Genomic DNA, 16,021 nt, shown 5'->3' with positions numbered 1-16,021 from the left:
GTGTTCCTGTCAAGAAGTTATGTTCCTCACGTTGTTTTCTGGCTACTTGTCCCTCTACCCCGAACACATCCCAGCCCGGACTGGAAGCTTCTTGAGAGCAAGAAAACGGCCTGATTCTTCGTGGTAACCCCCGGGGCTGGCCTTTTTGCCGGGGGCATTCTGGCCCCTCGAGAATCCCTCGAGGGACGGACAGCTGGGCGGGGGCAAGGGCGAGTGGGCGGCTGGATGGAAGAACCGGCGCGGGCGGATGGGGCCGCTTTTGCAGAGCCCGCGGGGTGGGGGTGGGGGTGCGTGAGGTTAGTTCTGGACCCTCCGCAGTGGGCTCCCGCCGAACCCAGCCCACTCGGCCCGCTCCCGGGGCCAGTGCCCACCGGGCCAGGTGATCTCGAACCTTCTCTCTCTCTCTCACACCCCAACAACAAACAATCCTCGCGCTCTCCCTCCGGAGAAAGGAGGTGGAGCCTGACCTCAGCCGGAGGCTGCCGCAGCTGCGGGAGGTGCGGGGGGAGGGCTCGCAGCTCCCGTCCTTGGGGGAGCCTCTCCTCCTGGGAGTGGCAGGGGTGGGGGCCTTGGCGGGTTCCCAAGCGCCCAGGAAAGCCTCCGGCGGCAGCCTCGACCCTCCACGCGCGAAGGGAGGAGGGGCAGAAGGGGTAGCTTCAGTGAACGCCTGCTTGCGACTCTCCCTCTTGGTCTGGAGTGCCCTCGGACCCCGCCTCCCCCTCCCCCCGGTTCACACCCACCCTCCTCGAACCCTGCAGCCTCAAGGGCCGGGTGGGACTAGGTGCCGAGTAAGCAGGAGGGGGAGGATGCGCTCTTCTGGGCTCTCCGGAGCCGAGGTGTGCCCATCCCCCACCCCCTTGGCTGGGAGTTGGGGGTGTGGAGGGCGCTGGAGGGTGAGACGGACCCCGGGACTCGCCGGCAGGGACAGGGAAGAACCTGAAATGGGGTTTAGTCTGCAGTTGTTGCGGCTTGGTGGAGGCAACTTGGATAAAGGGCAGAGAGGGCACCCCAAGGGGAAGGCCTGGGGCCCTAAAGAGGGTAGGAGTCGGGAGTTGCTAGAAGGAGAATGCAGAAATAGCTTTTGGGGAGTGGGGGGTGGGGGTGGGGAGCAGCCGGCAAAGACTTCCTCTGGCCAGCAGTCTGGCCAGCAGTCTGGGCAGATGGGGGTTTTGGACACCGCGCCATGGACATGTGTTCCCCAAGGTCTGGATGCAGGTAGCACCCCCCCCCTTTTTACTTCTTATGCAGACTGACCCCTGCCTCACCTTGACTTCCCCCTCAGCCTGTGGCATTGAGTGCCATTAGAAGAGGAAGAGGGCCTGTTCTTCTCTTCTTTGCTGGGCACTCAACAGCTGGCTCCTTGGCAGCAGGAGGGGGCCTTGCCCTTCCGGCTCAGAGTCACAGGGAGAGCACGTCTGCCTCCCCCATCCCTAGGGAAAGGGGCCTCAGCAGGTAAAGACCAAACAGACCGGATTGCACTTGGATTTGCCTGGGGGGCGGGAGGGGGCAAATAATTTCTGGAGATCCCTTTAAGGAGGGGGTTTCGATCCCTTTAAGAGAGAGTGGGTCAGATAAAAGGACTATAAAACTCCAGCTTTCTTTATTGCCCCCCCCCCTTATAATGGAGGAGGGGGCAGCTGCTACAGTCGCATTTAATTGGTGTTCTGCTATCCCTGCCCCAAGGCACCCTAACCTCCAATTTGTCCAGTGAGGCTGAGGGGCCAGGTAGCTAAGTCACCCTGACACGTAGAGTTCGGGCACTCTTGGAGAGGAGGGCGGTGAGGGAGCAGCCGCCCCACTCCCACAAAAGGTGGGACCAGAACCTGGCATGGAGGAAGGGGAAAGTGGTTACTGCCACCACTGCAAAGACTGCGCTGCCCACACTGGGGTACCCTGCCCAGTGCCAGGTGGCTGGAACCGAGGGCAGGCGGTCTGCAGGGACTGCGGCGGGCAGTGGGGGAGGTGCCTGGCGGCTGGACTGGAGATGATAGAGCAGACAGTCTGTCCCGGCTGTCAGTCTGGTCGTACGTGGTGGGGGAGGGGTGTGCGGCATGTTTTCTCTCAGCCCTGGATGTTTTCCTCTCAGCATCTCCCCCTCTAGGCTCTCTTGTTCTGAGGCAATTAACCCTTCCTGATGGGTCGGAGGCGCTGGATAGAGAGAGCCCCCTGCCTGGAGGCAGGGAAGGGTGGCTCTGGAGACCTGATGTATCCATTCCTCTCTTCAGGTGAAGCAGCAAATCCTTTTCAGCGGGGGACCTCTGGGTGTGCCCTGGGGAGGAAAGGTGAGGGGCCCTAGGCGTTGGCACAGCTGCCTTGGTGGGGTGGGATGGGGGCAGCATTCGCTCAGGAAAGGTTAGAGGACACGCAGAGCTCTTCCACACCTGGAAAGGGCTCTGGACTGGAAAGGAAGCAAGCCCAGAAGAGGTCCCTGCAAGTGGGGTAAAGGAGGAGAAGAGAGACCAAAAGGTCCCCTGGGGGACAGGCAGGGGGTGTAGCCCCTGGCCTCTTCATTGGTTTGTTGACCAGCATTAACAAAGGGGATGGGGAACAGAGGGAGATCAGCCAGCTGCCAGAGGAGAAAGATCAGGTGCCTTTAGCCAGCCTGTGTCTCCAAACTGTAGTCCACTTGGTTAGAGCCTCCTGGGGCACAGGAGGCAGCCACCCACATGACGGAGGCTCTGAGAGTAGAACTCCTCCAGCTGTTGGGCAGGCTGGGCAGGCCGGGTAGACTGGAATGGGTTCTCATGACCGCTCTGTCTCCTCAACAATCAGTTTCCCTTTTTTCCCTCCCACCACAGCCCCAAATAAAGACAACTCTTTCCCCACTCCCCAGCCCAGGGCCATTGGATCTTCACTCCTGGATGCTGGGGAAAAGTCCACTCTTCTAACCTCACCCTGCAACCACTTCCTAGGCCGAGGATGGGCTTCCTGCCACTTAGGTCTCCTTTCCTGTGACTCGGTACATTTCTTTTCTCACCCTCTTGGCCTCAATCCCTGCCCATTAGTGGGCATGAAGCCAAGGTCACAATAGGCTGGGTTGCTGACAGGAGCCCTGTCCCCTCTCCTGTTTTGGCTCTTGGCTGCCAGAATGGCATGATCTAGCTCCAGTGGCCACTTTTGCTGTTACCCTCTACCATCAGTCTCTGATGAGGGGTGGCGGTATCAGCCCAAAGGACAGACTGGGACAGGGGGAGGAGGTATTTTGTAAGGGGGGGGGGTAGGGCTGGCCAGATGGTGGTGGTGGGACTGGTAGGAAGCTTGTCCTGGGAGGCTCAGGGAGAGGAGCAATCCTTTAAGAGTTCTACTTTTGTAGGTTTGGGGTTTTTGCTTTCCCTGAGGGTGGGACGTGGGAAAAGTAGGAGCATTTGTCTTGGGAGAACCTGGCCCTTTGAGAAGTTGCCATGCCACAGTCTCGGCTTTCAGCTTCCATTCACACCTTGCTGGGTGGCCAGGTCCTTTAAACATGTCCCCCTACACAGCTAGGTCTGTCTGGGCCCCATTGACAGCTCTAGAGGCAGATAGGGAACCATCTTTTAGGGTTCTATTTCCCAGGCATAGGGGCTAGTAGCCCTAATTGTCTTAAAGGCTATCTTCTAGTGAGTGCTTGACTGCCGCGGTCTAGGAAAGGCAAAGCATTATGTATGGTGCAGGAGGAGCCCTTCAGCCACACTCCAAGGCTGCATTTCTGCTCTTGTCTAGGCAGCCGCAGCCCTGGGGGTGCTTTTCTCTGTCAGAGGTGTTTTCCTCCATGTAGCTGGCGACTTGACACTACCCTTTCTGCCGCTCCTCCTTTTACCTCCCAAAGCTCCCCTCCCCTGCCTAAATTGGCAATGAAGCTTTGTTTCAAAGAGGACTCAGTATTTCTCAAGAACCTACTAAGTGCACATCCAGACTTTGCTGAAGGGAAGTCCTTTGCCGGCTCTGGCAATTCAAGGTGGCCAAGATACAGCCCCTTCCCGCACCCCTCAGGGACCTCCCACACCTCCGTGTGACCTCAGCCTGCTGTGCCCACCCACCCCGCTGACCCTGCGAGCGTGCTCAGGCTTGGAAAGGCACGTCTGTGGGTGTGAGACGGAGCCACGGCATTCGGTGACTAGGGGGAAGCCAGGTAAGTGTCCACACTTGGTCCCATCCTGGCTTGGGGACGCGAGGGAGGGAGTCCAGCCTGGGCTGTCAGGCTGCCCGCCCCCTCCTCCCTCGCCCGGAGAGCTCTGGTGTTCCCCGCGGTGATGGAAGAGGGTGTGTGGGTGTCAAGGACTCATAGACCAGGCTCTGCTGTCGGCTGGAAACGGTTGAGGGTTTCACACTCTGCTTATGAGAGAGGTGAATTAGGAGCTGGAGTGGGGGGCGGTAGGTAGGTGAAGGGGAGAAAGAGGGAAAAGAGATGCGGGTGAGGGGTTACCGAGCCAGGACCGACCTTGCTGGAAAGGAAAGGAGACGTGGCAGGCAGGGAAGTCGGAAAGATGAGGCAAGGGCGGGAGGGGCTTCTCAGCAGTCGGGGCCCTTTCGTTGGAGTCTGGGGCCCTTTCTGCAGGAAAGGGGGGTTGTCTGCGCTTGATTTTCGGCTGGTCTTCCCGAAGCTTTGCCTTGGGGGCAGCAGCCGCTGGCGAGCGTGGGGCGTTCCTCGGCCCGCAGTTTTCTCCAGTGGGTGCTGGAGAGGAAAAAGGGGACGAGGGATGAAGAGAGGTGACGGCCAGGGCTGGGGTGAGATTAGATTTCTCGGGGGGGCGGGGGTGGGGTAGCAGCTAGTGGATTGGGGCTCTAGGGTCGGGTCACCATGGGATACGGGCTCCGGCTCTGGAGACGAAGAGAAAATCCGAGAAGCCGGCAAAGAAACCCACCCCCCACTCCACCACCCTTGGCACCGTACCCCTCCCCCCAGGCCCCACCACTCCCCGCACCGCCTCCCCCGGCCGCCTCGTGCTGCCCCCTGCGTTGGGACGACCGACCCACGGTTCTGATTGGTCGGAGACCGGGAGGGGGAGCCGAGGGCCGGATTGGCTGGCGGGGCCAGCGCAGGGCGGGGCGGCTGATTGGCGGAGCTGGCCGAGGGGCGCGCCGCTGATTGGCTAGGGACGAGGAAGCAGGAAGGAGGGCGGCGGAGGCTCCGCTCTCGGGGAGTTTGTGGGGGAACCGCGAGCGGCGTAGCGGATCCCGGAGCCCGGCCCCCGCCGCCCGCCCGTCCGGCTGCCTGCCCCGCCCGTCCGGCTCCCGCCGTCCGCCCGCCTGGGCCAGGCGCGCCCGCCCCCCCGACGGCCCCGCCCGACCGCGGCCCCCGCTCCGCCCGCCCGGCCCCGGCCCCCAGGAGGAGGCGCTGACGCAGCAGCGTGGAGCCCGGGAATTGAGCGCCCCCGGGGGGTTCCAGCCGCCGGATTCCAGCCCGGCCAGGGCCTGCGGGCTCCCAGAGCCGCGCCGTCCGCGCCGCCCTCCCGGTGAGCTAGGGGCCGCGGTCGAGGAGGAGGGGAAGGGGCGAGCGGGCGGGAGGGAGCGAGCGAGGGAGGCAGACGAGTGAAGGAGAGAGGACCGGCCGCCCGTCAGCGCGCCCCACCGAGCGCGCCGCGCCGCCGCCCCCGCCAGCCCGGGAAGGGACGGACGGACGGACGACGCGAAGCAGGTGCGGCCGCTCGCTCGCTCGCGCCGCCTCTTTCCCTCAGGTCCAGCGCCACGGTCCCGCCATCGGGGAGCGCGGAGCGCCTCGAGGTGACAGCCCCCGGGGGCCGCCCGCTTCGCAGGCCGGGGGCGGGGTGGGTGGCGGCCACAGGGTGGCAGCTCGGCCGGGCGGCGGCGGCGCGGGCGTCCCGGGCCGCGGAGGGCGGGAGGACGCCGGTTGTTTCTTGGTCGCGGCGGAGCCGGTTTGCCTCCGAGTGCGCGGGCGGCAAGGCCCCCGCAGCACACACACCCCCCCCCGCCGCCGCCGCGCCCCCTCCCCCATCGCGGTCCCGGAGGCAAGGGGCCGCGGCCGGGGGCGGCGCCGCGGGATCGCCCGCACAGGGTGGGGGGCGCCCTCCCGCGCTGAGAGCTGACCGGTTATTGCTGGATGGGGGGCAGGGGATGGGGGCCGCGCCGGGTCTGGAGGTAGTGTAGACCGGACCCGATCGGTCTAGGAGGAAGGGAGGCGCCGAAGACGGAAGGGAACCGGTTCGAGAAGCGAGTGTGGGCCGCGGGAGGCCCGGAGGGGACCGTGCGGAGCTGTGGCCGAGTCCGAGGTGGGGCGGGGGAACCGAAGTTGTCAGACCGCCTCCAAGTGACAGCGGGACCCAGTGCTCGCAGCCGGGCCTGGCCCTGCCCTGCCCTGCCTGCCGCCTCTCCTCCGGGGCCGGGGGCCGGGTCAGGTCGGGCCCGAGGGGCCCGCTTGGCGGCGAAGCTCCGGACAAAGGCGGCGCCGGAGCGGGCGCAGGTGGTGGCGTCGGGGAGGGGAGCGGGTCCGAGCCACCCACCCCAAGGGGCGGGCGACAGGGCCGGACTCTGCCCTGGGGATTGCGGGGGCGGGGCGACCGCCGGGAGGAGCTGCGGCACTGGCTCACTGCTCAAGCCTTAGATCGCCTCGCTGTTCTGGAAGAGTGGGGTCGACCCAGCGGGGGCAGAAGGGCAGAGGTGGTGTTGTGCACACGGTGGGCCTGGCCAGTGGCGACCGGGGTTGCTGGACTCATCCAGGCGACAGTCCGGTGAGCAGCTCTAGAGCCTGCCAGGCATGAGGGGTTTCAATAGCCAGAGTCTTCCCTCAGACAGAGGGTTAATCCCACCTGGGACATCTCCTAGTCTCCCATTGTCAACAGTCTTAAGAGGGTAGAAGACTGGTTGGATTGGAGACTAGGAGATACCTCCCAAGTGTGCTCCAGAAATATGTGGACAATTGCCTTCAGTACTTTTCTTTAGTAAAGGAAGGTATTCGCATAAAGGAATGAGAAGCTGAGTTGATCAATTCAGACAGGAAATTAATGATTAAATTTAAAGCGTTTCTTTATCACCTGAAAGACTTTAATTCCATCCTCTTCACCTCCATGTCTTCCAAAAAAAGGAGAAAAGGTCCCAGAGAGACCACATGTCCTGGAGGGACACCACTGTCCTTGGCCAACTAGAGGACATTTAGGAACCAGTGGCTTAAGCTATGAGTGCTTCTGACCCCACCAATGACCAGCTCTAAACTGAATGCTGTTTTCCCGTTCCTAAAAACCCACTCAGAGCTCCTTTGCCCTGTCTTGTGACCCCCGTACTTAATGGAAGAGTTGGGACCACAAAAACAGATTCAGGTTGTTTAGAATATAGACTTTTGCTAAAAATCTAGATCCCACCTGAGGAAGATGTTGGTTTATGAGCTGCTCGAGGCTGTCATTGGCTGTAATCCCACCTTGGGAAAATGCCCTGTCACCCTTGCTTAATCCGAACATGAAGTTAGTTCATGGCCACCCTCCATCCCCCTCCCCAGGAAGGTCTAGACCCCAGCCTGGGTGGAGTTGAGGCTTGTGGGAAAGGGACGTATTACCTAATGCAGGAGACTGAAGTTTGTTCTGAGAGAATTTAATTGTATGTTTAAGATCCAGAGAGTGATGAAGCATCTCAAGGTCTTTGTATCTTCTGTGGGGCTGTCTAGTATGTATGTGACTTCTTTTGGTGGCAGTCAGAAGGGTGTGACCTGGTCTGGCCATTGGAATATAAAGGGAGTTGCCAAAACAATGTCTCCCTCTTTGACAGGCTCTTACCTGGCAGGAGACTCACGTAGGTCAGATCTAGTGTTTAAGAGAGTTTGCCCTGGGAAGTTTCGCCAGTGAAGAATGTCTTTTTTATATCTCCCTCCTTTTTGTCCTGTCCGTTGCCCTGTTGTCCCCATGTCAGGCCTGTGTTGTTGTCATGGACTCCCTTTCCCTACTGCTTCCTCTGGCCTTTCTGGTCCATTCTGCACAAAGCTGCTAGATCATTCTTTGTAAAGCACTCCTTCCCCCATGTCACTCCCCTACCCACAAACTTGCCATGACTCCCCGTTTCCTGCAGTCTCATCCTAGACAGTGTCCCTTAGGGCTCTGCCCTAGCCACGCATGTTTATCTCCCTGCATCTTTGCTCCTGCTGATTTCCCCTGTTGTCCCTAGTTAGGAGCCATTGCCGCCTTCTTGTCCTGCCTGAATCCTACTGATCTTTGATCTCAGACCACTCCAGGCCAACGTTGCTGGCCTCTGAAATTATGACCCTGGATTTTATATAACGTGGTGTGTTCTTTGAGTGCTTTTGTCGGTTGGACATTTCTTAAGGACAAGGACAGTATGAGTATCAAACGTTTGTTGTGTATGTGTGTGAGTATTCCAGGATTTCTGGTACAGAGCTGTACACATCATTTTTATTGAATGAATAAGTGCAGTTGGCGGCTTAGTTGAGTGGGAGCAGAGGGGAAACCTTTCCTTCTGTTTCCCCAGAAATGCCAGTATGGAGTCCTTGGTGGTTTCCGACCTTTTCGGTCTCAGGCATGTCCATAGGGCATGTTTGGGGTGCTTTAACATGGGGAACAAATGAAATTTAGCTGTTGTTTCTGCTATTGCAGCTGGTGAAGGGTCTGTCCTGTGGATTGCTCACATGACACCATATAGACATCAATTGGAAAAGGACTGTAATCCTGTCTTCCTCCTACCTCACCAGGCCATTCTCCCCACCCGGCTTTGCTGCTCTTTTGCAATTTTCCTTGTTGTCCATGCTAAATGAATCCATATGTTTTATCTCTTCTCAATCCTGGGTGTGAATGGGGGAGAAAACATCATTCTAAGAACAGAAAAGAAAGGTCCCTGGGACTGGCCTGTGGATGGGGCTTTGGGGAATGATGTTGAAGGAGGTGTTTGTAGGGGCATTGCTGGCATGGGAGGCACGATCAGCCCCACACTGAACCCATCAGAAAGGACAGCATATGATCCTAACTCTCTTGGAACTTCCGTTTTTGTTTACCATCAACTCTGGACCATGGGGGAAACAGGAAAGAAGACTGGTGACTGGTTTGAGTCTAGGCAGTGAAAAAATAAATTCTGCATCCATTTCTTTTCCCCCAAACCTCCCTTTTGTGCCCCAGTTTGATGATTAATGGACCAACATTTCCCTTCCAAGCGGGAAAGCCACCCCTCACAGTTGCCATGGCAATGCAGACCGCTCCCCCGTCAATTAAAAAAAATTCCTACTACTTCTCTCCTCCTTGCTTCTACAGTAGCAGGAGACAGCCTACCTCAAAATTCATCTCCTGGTCTCTCTCCTCCGCTGCTGGGACCGTTTTTGCTGTGTGTCCTAGAACACAGCCCTCCGTCTTTTTCTGATGTTGTCTTTTTCTGAGGTTTGTCTGAGTTTCTTCATTCTGAGCAAATTGTGCCCCTCTTGGATCCCGCAGCCACCAGAACACTTTCACAAAAAAGCAGAGAAAATTTCTGCTTTTTGATTCATCCACAATGCAAAATGAAAACTACAAAGAGTCTTCTCTTCTGATTAAAAACAAAAAAATTTCCTCCACACCTTCTCTGATAGGTAGAGGTATAAATTGGAGAGCGTTTTGACATTTGTAAAGGAAGTTTCAGTAAACCTGGAAGGGATTTAGCCTCACAACATGCCTACTTCACATTGGAGTTCTGTGGGGATTTTCAATTTATTTATTTTCATTCCTCCCCACCTTTCTGTCCCAGTCTTCAGGAGGACTTATGTGTGTTCATTTTACCTGTTCTTACTCCTCTTGGCCTTGCTCCGACAACATCTGGCCTTAGCACCCTGTCACAAGGTGAGTCATTAAAGAGAAAAAAAAATTTTTTTAGGGGGAAAAAGTTTCTGGAGTGGAGAAGAAGCCCATGTTGAACTAAGGCTGCCAGTTGAAGCTGCCGGGTTTATGGAGCATTATACGAACAGCCCCAACATTAAAAGATCTCCTTTTTATGAATGGGTTGTGAAGAATGTAAATAAAGCAGCATCTCTCAATGGGGAAGCATTTTACATAAGCAGTACTGCCCCGGCCCAAGTATTTATGGGAATTTGCTAGCACAGTCTGGCAGGACTCACTTCCTTTGTGAACTTGCCATTGTGCGGGGGACTTTGGAGGGACAAGAAGAGTGTGCTTCGATACAGAGGGAAGCCCCAGCACTCCTCCTCTGCAGGTCCCCCCGCCTTGACATGATGGGCCAACTCATGGCTGGGAGTGCCTGTTAACCCTGAAAAGGTGGACAATACAGCATGTAGTCAAGGGCTTGTGAAGATTAGAAGCATAGGCTCCCAGTGTCTGGAGTCCTGGTATTCTGCAGCTCCTCACCCCTCAGGCTGCTTCGACCTCCCCAGAACAGGGGACAGGGAGGTCCTGAATGATGAAATCCTGCCTGGTTTTATGGGAGGCACCTAACTGGAGTAAAATGGACTGGTTTGAATTTCAGCTCCTTTATGTTTCCCCTGCCCACCTCCTGGTACTGCCACTAATGAGCAGTAAACTGGCTAATAGGGAGGAGGGGGAAGAGCAGCAGCAGGCGTGAGGCTGCAGGCGGCCTGTGCAGGGCCAGACCAGTGCCCTTGGCTCCACTGAGCTGGCTTAGCAGAGCTGCTGAGTGCTAGCTTGGCCCTGGGGTTCCAATGGAGGTATTGGTGTCCTGCCCTAGGCGACTTGGTCTTAAAGCTGGGGATCTGAGGATTGTGGGTTTGGTGAACAGGCCTCAGGACAGAGTCACATCCAGGACTTTGTGTCATGTCCTAGAAAGGATTTTCATCCAGATTCCCTTTTTCCCAGTGGGAAACACCTGCGAAGATGGCTGGTTATTAACGTGACTCAGCGTCCCACCAAATAATTAATAATAATAATAGTAATAAAAAATAACATTGTCCTTGAGATTTTCAGCAGGCACCAGGAATAAAGGAATGGGTTTATCTCTCTGAGATTTGAAATAGGAACTTAAATCCAAGGCACCATAACCAAATTACTAGAATGAAAAAAATGACAAATGACTCAACTTAGTTAACAGGATCAATACCAGGCAGAAGCTTGAGGTCTACATCTTTTTTTTTTAATGTCAGTTTCTTTTCCATTTAGTTACGGGGACGGGTGTGTATGTACATACTTTGACACCCCCTCCCCAGTCCTCTGTCCTCAGTTAAGGAGATAGGACTTGGTGTGACCACTTCTGCCTTTTGTGACACCAAGGTCTCACCTGGATGGATGCTGACCACTCCTACCTCCAGTGCCTGTTTGGGTCCCCACCTTCCTTGGATGTAGCTCTTTGAATTTCCTGGCTGCAGAGGAGAGGGTTGACCCACACTTAAGCCTCTCTCTGACTGCAGCCACGTGTCTAAAATGTTTGGGGAAAATTCATTTTGTTAATCACATTCCCATCAAGCTAGGTGGTTTAGAGGTAAATTACTGGTTTTTAGAGAATCTGTAGATAGCACAGGAAAGATATTGGGGTGCTGCTTGGTGCCAGGATATCCCGACGTGTGCTGCTTGGTGCCAGGATATCCCAACGTGTGTAGGATGGAAGATGAAGTCATGGTTCCACTGTAGTCAGTAGTGAGGGGTGTCCCCTTCTGTGTGCCTGGAGGGGTTCACACGGTTTGGACAGAGTGTAGAAAACTATTGTAAAATTGATGAAATGACTGTACGAGGTGATAGAGAAAATTGGAAGGCCTTGGATTTATTCTGTCCAAAGAGGTAGCCAAGAGGTCAGGTAATATGTCTTAAAATATTAAGATGGCTCTTTGGAGTGTGGGGACCAGATTTCAGTCTTCATTGCAGTCCGTGTGGGTTAAGATTTCCTGTAATTGAAAAGATGTGGTTAGATGCATAGGGGAAGGGGAAGTCTGTAGACTCCTTTCCTGAATTTACTGTAAAATCAAGAAAACATCTTTGCAACCTTTACCCTTTCTAGGATATAAAATGGGTTTGTTTCAAAAGTGTATCTGAGAGTTTATTGGGAACTTTGAGCAGACTTTTCTGTAGAAATAATTTGTAAAATTATGTTTATGTTCCTTGGCCAGTACACAGGTGTCATTTAATCATAGTACATCTTTTATTCTTTTGTGGTGAAAAATCAGGAAAAAGCTAGTAATGTGTTAATGCCAATAGTTAAAAACAGCACGGAAAAGCAAAATTGAGCATGCAAGTTGCTCTTGAATGTTGGTCTGTGACTCAGCAGCCTTGGGGCGTGGGCTTTGGGACTGAGACTAGTTGCCCTGCCTCTACCCTCAGTGGCTTGGGAATGTGGGCAAGTTCTTCTACCTCTCTGTACTTCTGTTTTCTCCTTGTTAGGGTGAGGTAACAGTCACCTTGTGGGGTGGTGTAAGGATGGATGAGAGTGATGGTGACTGTAACGTGCTTATGGTGGTGCTGGGGGCAGAGTGAGTGCTTGACAGACATTAGCTGTCCTCCTGGACTAGAAGCTTCTCTGCTGAATCAAGAATTCTCCACCTGCACCTTAGGGGATTTGAGGACTGATAACACTAGCTCTGTTTCTTTGCTGCTGAGTTCACCTTAGTATCTGACATTCTTTGTCTTGGTACAGGTATGCCTCCAGTATTGCCCTTGCTCACTTTCAGTGATTTGGGGTAAGAAGTGAATGGGATAGCTGGGCAGATTGGGAGAGAAAAGAAAGAGGATGGTAGTGGGAAAAGGGCGTGCTCTGTAAATATGAAAGAACTCTCAAAGTGGCCTTTTAAACTGTGGATTATATTGAAGAGGCATGATGTGGGGATGGGGAAGAGTTTGGGGTGACAGTTTCTTGTTCTGGGCTGCAGGACAGTGGTGCCATCAGTCTACCCCAAATGTTATATGGGGTGAAGCAGGTGGGCAGCCAGATATTTATTCACCAAGCTCTTAATAAGCCCTGTGGATGAGATTTAATAGTAAAGAAGCAGAGCCTGCCTGTGCCTTTAAACACTTGGTTAATTGCTTAGGTGTGAGATATTCAGGTTGAGTGCCTGTAACTCTAGTAGGGGCTGCTTGTGGTTCTGTTCGTGCTGGCAGAGTGTTGGGAAGGCCTGGTCATGGGTCTTGTTCCTCATGGTTGTTTCATACAAGAGGTCAGCACTTTGCTGAGGAGGCTGAGGGCGGAGCTCCCATCTTGGCGTGGCTGGCCAGTTCCTTCTGTTGGGGACAAGAGATAGCACCCCTAGGCTTGGTAGGCCATCTTAGAAATCTAAGTTGTTGGTTTCTGGAGTGTCTTGGTGGTTGAACCAACACATATGCTTCACCACTCCTGAGCAGGTGCCTGGAGCCAGCTGGTGAGTTGTGTTTTTTGGAGACTAGTGCATCAGTACATGGGGCTTCCTGGTTGGCCTGTTGCTGAGCCTTGGGGTTCCCTGTCCCTATTCCTGCTTTATTTCTTCCACACCTTAACTGTCTGGAGCAGATAGGTCCTCCTCCAGGAGTAGATTTGCTTCTGCCCTGGCCTGGGCACTATGGAGTCTGGGTGGGAGGGTCTGAAGGAGCCTCAGTCTGGAGCTCCCTCACCCCTGGCCTGGAGTAATCCTATATAGAGCCAGTGGCAGTAAGTCTGGGAAAAATTGAATTTGTCTCTTGCCCTTTCCAAATGTTTATGAAGCAAATTTCTCAGAGGGCTGCACATTTCCCACTGGGCTTGGTACACCTGACATGAAATAGACCCTCAGTTAAAGTCTGAAGTCTCAGCTCAGACGTGCCCTCTGGGATGCTGCCATGGAACTGAGTTCTCCACTGAGAGCCCTGTCATACTGCCTTGTTCTCTGTCTTCCTACCAGCCCAAGTTCCAATTTGTATGTTTTTTGCACTTTTCTTCAGCTCTTAGCCTAATACTTGACATGTAGGGAGAAAGAATGAGCTTGTGTTGAGCACCTACTGTACACCAGGCAGTTGACACATTTTTTTTTTTTTTTTAGATTCCCAGGCTAAGGGTCTAATCGGAGCTGTAGCCACAGGCCTATGCCACAGCCACAGCCACGCCAGATCTCAGCTGCGTCTGCGACCTACACCACAACTCATGGCAACGCCGGATGTTTAACCCACTGCACGAGGCCAGGGATTGAACCCGCAACCTCATGGTTCCTAGTCGGATTCATTTCTGCTGAGCCAGGATGGGAACTCCTGACACACATTCTCATTTAACTTGATTTTCATTACAACTCTGCTGTGTAGATAAGGAAATGAAAGCTCAGAAAGGTTCAAGCTGTTGACCACACCTACTTTGGATAGCGGTGGCACCAAGTGGCTTCCAGACCCCTGTGAGTCTTGCCTCCACTTTGCTGAGCTGTGGCGAGGGGCCAGCAGAGGTTGGCTGAATGAGCAAAGGTCACAAGAGGTGCCCTGCGCTTGGGAATGAGCAGTGGGTGCTCTGGCTTAGCTGGACAAACACCTACAGACAGAGGTCTGCCTCGTGCATATGGAAACTGGGTACTGGGAAGAATCTGGGACAAGGTAATCACCTACGGTAGGAACATGTGCCTTGCAAGAAAGCCTCTAAAAAGTAGTTTTGTGTTGCATGTGATTACCCTCTAATTTGTCAGGTTAGAGTTTCTTGGAGCAGAGCACTACAGTATGCCTAAAATACAGTGCTCTCTGCCCACTGTCTTAGCTCAGGGGTCTGCATATACATATCGACCCATAGGTGACCCTTACCCTTGCTTATTCTAAGCCCCTTACCTGCAGGGTGGGTCTTGACCGAAGACTGGAGACTGGCTGTTTCCAGTGAAGAAGGAGAAGGAGATTCCACTAACTCTATTGTTTTTTATTCCTGTGCTTAATTGCAATTCTAATATAAAATGGGGGAGAGGAATTTTCTGATGGCTCAGCTGGTTAAGGACCTGGCATTGTCACTGCCGCAGTTCGCATCACTGCTGTGACATGGGTTAAGTCCCTGGCCTGGGAACTTGCACATGCCTCGGGTGTGGCCAAAAAATAAATAAATAAAATAAAATGGGGGAGGGGCCCATTTTACAGTCTGAGTAAATCCTCCCTCCTTTCCTACAGAGATGTGTGTTCTTTTATATGAAGAAGAGGTGCAATATCTAGCTTTGTGTCCAGAGTTAGAAGTAACTGGAGGTTCTGGACACTGAGGTGTAGCTCTGGGCTTGCGTGTCTGGGTGCTCCTGCTAGGATGGTCAGGGTGGACGGGAGTAGCCAGAGGTGGGGCTCGGCTGGTCACCACCCTGTGTGGGGTGGGGGTGGACTGTCTCTACATGGCTGCTCCTGCTTCTCTGGGCTCCTGGAAGCCCCCAGCATGAAGGGTGAGGAACAGGTGGTCTGACAGGCCGGAGATAGGCTTGGTGCCTCTGGGGTGGGCAGGCCCAGCTCCTCAGATAGCCACCAGACCTGAGGGCAGTCTATAAAATGAGCCACATCCAGACAGGTCAGGCCAGTTCCCTTTGGTCAGGCGCCACGGTTCCTGCCCAGGCATTTTTTTGGTAGGATCCTAGCCTGACTGCAGAGTGAGCCGAGTACCCACAGCACGTGAGGCTGACTCGGCACCAGGGTGGCCCACTCTCCACAGAGGCAACACCCTGGGGCTTGAGCTCCTAGCTGCCAGAGCCAAGGCTCCTGCTCTCTCTGGGTGCCTGCGTTGGCTGCAGTTAGATGGCGGTGGCAAGCATAGTGCCTGCCCTCTGACCCTGTCCCCTGGGCCTTTGGCATCTGAAGATCTTGCCTTTCTGGTTTCTTGGTTTCTTGGAGACGTGGGGCCATTGTTCAGGGTCTGTGGGATGCAGTTTCTGCCCTTGCTCGCTTGCCGCATTGTAAACTTGGCCCCCACAATTCACCCTGCCTGGGTCCTGGGCAGGAAAGGGTTATTAGCATCACCGTCTTTCCTGGGCTGGATAATTGGGTGTTTTCAGTGGAACAGGAGGGGAGCAGAGTTCAGGTGCAGGCTGTGTTTCCAGGTTTTTTCTCAGCCCCAGCAGCTCTGGGCTTCTGGTATGGGGCTCTGCCAGGCTGAGGGCAGGCTGCCCTCCTCCATCTGTGGGTCTGAAAGAGGGATCTCTGGAATGTTGGCCTGCCTGGTTCCTACTCTGCTATGCTCCTCCTGCACGGTGATGAGGGTCATCCTTGCCACTGCTTTTAAGTAAGGT

At 54.8% G+C, this 16,021-nt stretch overlaps 1 protein-coding gene and 1 long non-coding RNA gene across 7 annotated transcripts in view; one reads left to right on the top strand and one right to left on the bottom strand.

Moving 5' to 3' along the window:
• Positions 317-4,949, bottom strand: LOC106509023. 2 transcript variants are annotated; one of them, XR_002345437.1, is made up of 3 exons: positions 4,902-4,949; positions 4,418-4,651; positions 317-2,269 (listed from the first exon to the last, which is right to left on the bottom strand). It is a non-coding gene; the product is annotated as an uncharacterized LOC106509023 (long non-coding RNA). The 2 variants fall into 2 exon arrangements; XR_002345436.1 differs by lacking the exon at positions 317-2,269 and adding an exon at positions 4,115-4,308.
• BAHD1 (bromo adjacent homology domain containing 1) overlaps positions 4,073-16,021 on the top strand; it is a 24,901-nt gene continuing 12,952 nt past the window's right edge. The window contains exons 1-2 of one of the 5 annotated variants that reach the window (XM_021097670.1): positions 5,367-5,432; positions 9,646-9,737. The gene's annotated coding sequence lies outside the window, so the exon portion shown is untranslated. The other 4 variants (XM_021097680.1, XM_021097694.1, XM_021097688.1 and 1 more) reach the window with 4 other exon arrangements.

Source organism: Sus scrofa, chromosome 1 (assembly GCF_000003025.6).
Source record: "Sus scrofa isolate TJ Tabasco breed Duroc chromosome 1, Sscrofa11.1, whole genome shotgun sequence".
Lineage (NCBI taxonomy): Eukaryota > Metazoa > Chordata > Mammalia > Artiodactyla > Suidae > Sus > Sus scrofa.
The sequence above is the reverse complement of the archived record's forward strand: the minus strand, read 5'-3'. Positions and strand labels throughout refer to the sequence as shown.